Below are 4,869 nucleotides of genomic sequence, written 5' to 3' on the forward strand. Positions count from 1 at the left end.
TTTGTGGAAAGATCGAGCAGAAAGTACAGAATTCTCACCTTTATCCCACCCCCAGTTTACATTAGGGTTCACTCTTTGTGTGGTACAGGTCTATGAGTTTTGCAAAATGCATAATGTTAACTACCCATCATTACATTATTACCAAAGTATTTTCAATCCCCTAAAAATCACCTATTTCAGAACTATTTATCTCCCTACCCATCCCCAAACCCCTGGCAACCACTGATCTTTTGTTGTTGTTGTTGTTACTTAGTTTTTATTTCATAATCATAAACTTAGCTCTGCAATCCAGCTAGGCATGGAAGGGAACCAGGAAAACGTGGAACCCAAAGGGAACTGCAGCGAGAGCACAAAAATTCTAGGATACTGCACGCAAATGTGGTGGAGGGGTGCTCTCCTGAGCTACAGAAGGAACGATCTGGTGGTTAAAATAAAACACAAGTCAAACTCATTAGAATTGTCCACAGTCAGCAATGGTGATCTTCTTGCTCGTCCTGCCATTCCTGGACCCAAAGTGCTCCATGGCTTCCACAATGTTCATGCCTCCTTTCACCTTGCCAAAGGCCACATGCTTGCGCCCAACCACTCAGTCTTGGCAGTGCAGATGAAAAACTGGGAACCATCTGTGTTGGGTCCAGCATTTGCCATGTACAAGATGGCAGAACCTGTATGCTTTAGGATGAGGTTCTCATCATCAAATTTCTTCCCATAGATGGACTTGCCACCAGTGCCATTATGGCATGTGAAGTCACCACCCTGACACATAAACCCTGGAATAATTCTATGAAAGCAGGAACCCTTATAACCAAATCTTTTCTCTCCAGTGCTCAGAGCACGAAAGTTTTCTGCTGTCTTTGGAATCTTGTCTGCAAACAGCTTGAAGGAGACGCGGCCCCAGGGCTTGCCGTCGATGGTGATGTCGAATAACACGATGGGGTTGACCATGGCTGACAGTACAGGACTCCCAGTGGCGGCGGCATCTGCAAAGATAACCACTGATCTTTTTACTGTCTTTATAGTTTTGCCTTTTCCAGAATGTCATATAGTTGAAATCACAGTATGTACCCTTTTCAGACTGGCTTCTTTCACTTAGCAAAATGTATTTGTCTTTTCTGTGTCTTTTTGTGGCTTGACAGTTTTTTCCTCTTATCACCGAATAATATTCCACTGTATGAATATACCAGTTTTAAGGTCAAAATTTACTACCCATGCAACAGTGTAGCTGCATTTTAAATTTTAAATTTAAAATTTTTGACTGTTCGTCTAAAGGTCTCAGGTATCCTTAAAGGCCAGATAGAAGTCTCTCATCCTCTAATGAAGGATGGATCGTAAAATGGAATACTGCTAAGAATCTCCCCTTGGGTATTAATTCTGCAAAAACCCAGAATCTCAGAGACAAGAGACAAGTATTTGGAGTGGATCATTAGATGTAATGAAAAAAGAAGTCACTTCAACATTCATAACAAAGATCAAAGATTGTTGTATATTTTATATGGGAGACACCAGACAAGCTTATACTTAGTTACTAGCTCAGAAGATACACCACCACATCCTCTAGCATGAGTACAACCTTTTAAGCCATTGTTTCCAGCTGGCACTGTGATTGAGTCTTTAATAAAATATTCGCCATTCTATAATAATAATTTTGGCCAGTGATAGGATAAATGGTGGACCGGGTAAATCCAAGAAATACTACTCATTTGTTATACAACAAACTCTTTGAATACAAGCAATGTAGAACAGGATATTATGGCAGTATGTACAAAGCACTCAATGTACCAATGGAGAGTGGTGATCAGAGAAACATGATGTCAGGTAAAGCAAATGTAATTCAAGGATAAATGTAGATTCCATTTACAAAATTCCCTGTTGCCTTTATCATAGGGGAGCACCAGTAAAATCAATGAGTCTGACAAAAGGTGACTGTTTATTCACCCAGGATATGTTATTGTGTGCTTAGCCTTGGTCCTTGTTGCTTGTATGTTGGACACCCAATAGTCTTGACAGCTAAATGGGCTTTGGTAAGGGACAGTGATAAAGTTCAACATGTTGCTAAACCTATGTGTATTCTCTACTACTAGCACCAATGTTGCTGTTTATTAGCCTTCTGAGCAAGCAATGTAGTGCCTGGTTAAAGAGGTTGTTTCATACCCTCATATCTATTTGATAACCTTCCTGATGATAGTTTGGTGAGCATTCATATTAAGCACAAATATTCTTACACTTCGGCTCATTTTCTGTGGTTCATCTACGTATTTTTTCCCCAAAACTCATTGTCACCAGTCCTACAATCTGTCCTTCCAAGTCCCTAATAATCTTTTTTTTTTTTTTTAAGGGAGTTTTGCTCTGTTGCCCAGGCTGGAGTGCAGTGGCGCAATTTTGGCTCACTGTAACTTCTGCCTCCTGGATTCAAGAGATTCTCCTGCTTCAGCCTCCCAAGTAGCTGGGACTACTGGCGCACACCACCACACCTGGCTAATTTTCATATTTTTGGTAGAGATGGAATTTCACCATGTTAGCCAGGCTGGTTTCAAACTCCTGACTTCAGGCGATCCACCTGTCTTGTCCTCCCAAAGTTCTGGGATTATAGGTGTGAGCCACCAGGCCTAGCCCCGAGTCCCTAATTATCTAGACAACTTATTAGCTGCCACATATAAATCAATAACATCTCTTCTTCTAGACATCATGGACAACCAATTACATAGGCTGAATTTCTTTTAAAATTGCATTCAAGTAGGTTATAATGCATAAGCAATCTACTTTTGGCTGTTACCGTGATGTTGTACAGTAACTTCTGTAAATCAGGCTGAATTTTTCCCTCACTAATCAACTGGCCATAGAGAACTTCCCATGAAGACATTGGTATAGATTCTATTATTCCTTCCTGCTGATGAAGCAGTATAGTTATTTGGAAAACACTTATTTCATGATAAGCACCTCAGTGGTCATTTTTTTTTTTTTTTCCATTGGTAGGACTTCAGTTTCTACAATGGTCCAGGATCAATCAAGAGTTGTTTAAAGAAAACATTTATTTTGTAAAAGAAAGAAGCATTTTGTTCCAAATCCTAAGAACCATAGTAGTGGTGTGTCAGGTTCTATTGCATCTGGATATAAAAACAAAGGGGCACAATATTCCTGACCAGTTGGAAATTATTATCTTGATCTCAATCCCATCAAAAGGTGGCAGCATGACAAGTCATAAAGTAAAAGGACCAGGTGATAAAATGAGGTCTCCAAAATCCAAAGCATCAAAGTTCTCGATTAGTGGTCAGGGCTGCAAAGTGCCATAATTTTTCACTTTGGAAGGCATATCTTGACCCTTCAAGGGAGGTGTGTCCCAGACATTAGCAAAAATAATATATTTTATTTATATTTCTAACAAAGTATGTTAGAAGATTACCCGGCAAGCAAGGGCAACCATAAGATTTTAAATCAAAGAGAATATCAATAGAAATGGTCATAATAAAAATTAACATAATGTAACTCTAATGCAAGAAAACAAATTACTCAGCGTGAAGCTAATAACGAGAGAACTATTGGAAAATTCATATTGACAAGTCCATATATTATGATGCATAATTAATCATGTTAGATTATCCTAGTTAAGATGTGCTTGGTTGAAATAGAAAACCTTACTAACATAGTGACATAACATAGTGATATTTGATTTTCACTCAACAAGAAGTCTTAAGACAGTTGGTCCCAAGAGTTTGCTTGGTATCTCGGTAGTGTCTTGAAAACCTAGTTTCTTTTCATTCTTTTTTTTTTTTTTTAATCTTACACATTTTTGAGTTTATTCTAGAAAAATAAAAATGTATAAAGATCTAGTTAGACTACTGTGGTCAGTAAGAATAGGCTAAATAATTTATAGTAAATCCATTTGATATTATGTATACATTAATGCTGAAATATTTGACACAGAAAGATATTCAGCATTTAAATTCAAAAAGCAACTTAAGTGGAGGGTAAAAACAGTATAATCAGGATAAGCAAGTAAAATAAAATGTGTACTGAGAGTAGACTGAGAAAGTCTACGAAGATATACAGCAAAGCATGATCAACCTTCTCCTTTTTGCTTACCTATAATTCTACAATGTGTGTATATTACCTGTTTGCTTTTAATAGTTCTTTGACTTAATTTATAGAGTTCTATGCTCTTATTATCAGTTCCTTGATTTTACCTGAGTCCTAGAGTTCTTAGCTGTTTTTAGTATCCTTTACTTTAAAGCTCTGTCTCCACTAATTTCCTGGCAATTCAGTAATAATTACATTAAGGTAATAACCCTCTGAACCAATTTTATAAGCAAATAGATAAAATTTATATCTTTAGGGTAATTCCAATAGATAATTCCTGCATTTCTACAATGTGCATATATTACCTGTATATTGTTTGTTTTCAATAGGAGTTCATGGAATTTGAAATCAGTAGAAAAATCCTCATTACAAAACAACAGCATTTTAATTGAATTTTCTAAGTGATCATTTCCAGTTGTTCAAATGCACCTGTTCAAATCAAAGTTCATCATTTTGTTTGGAACAACTTTTGTTTGAGAATCAAATGGTCATGTAATTGAGAAAGCAAATAAGCATATAATGACAGAAAAGTAAGTGGCAAAATAATCACAATCTTTGTTCCACGGGCTACTGCAGTACAATAAATAAAATGATAGTTAACCAAAATCACCTTTATTTTCGTCTTCAAAGAAGAAGTTCTTTTCTTCTTTTTCCAGGATAATCATGATTAACTTACAAAAATGGGTACACACCTTCAAAGCACTTCCCTTTAACGGGAAACTTAGCTTTATGGGATTTAAACATTAGAAGGTGGGGAAAAAAATTCCATTTGCTTGTCGTTAAAAGACAAAACAG

At 36.9% G+C, this 4,869-nt stretch overlaps 1 pseudogene; it reads right to left on the minus strand.

The window, feature by feature from the left end:
- Window positions 1-370: 370 nt before the first annotated feature.
- Window positions 371-945, minus strand: LOC105499346 (peptidyl-prolyl cis-trans isomerase A-like; annotated as a pseudogene).
- Window positions 946-4,869: the final 3,924 nt, after the last annotated feature.

This window comes from Macaca nemestrina, chromosome 6 (assembly GCF_043159975.1).
Source record: "Macaca nemestrina isolate mMacNem1 chromosome 6, mMacNem.hap1, whole genome shotgun sequence".
Classification (NCBI taxonomy): domain Eukaryota; kingdom Metazoa; phylum Chordata; class Mammalia; order Primates; family Cercopithecidae; genus Macaca; species Macaca nemestrina.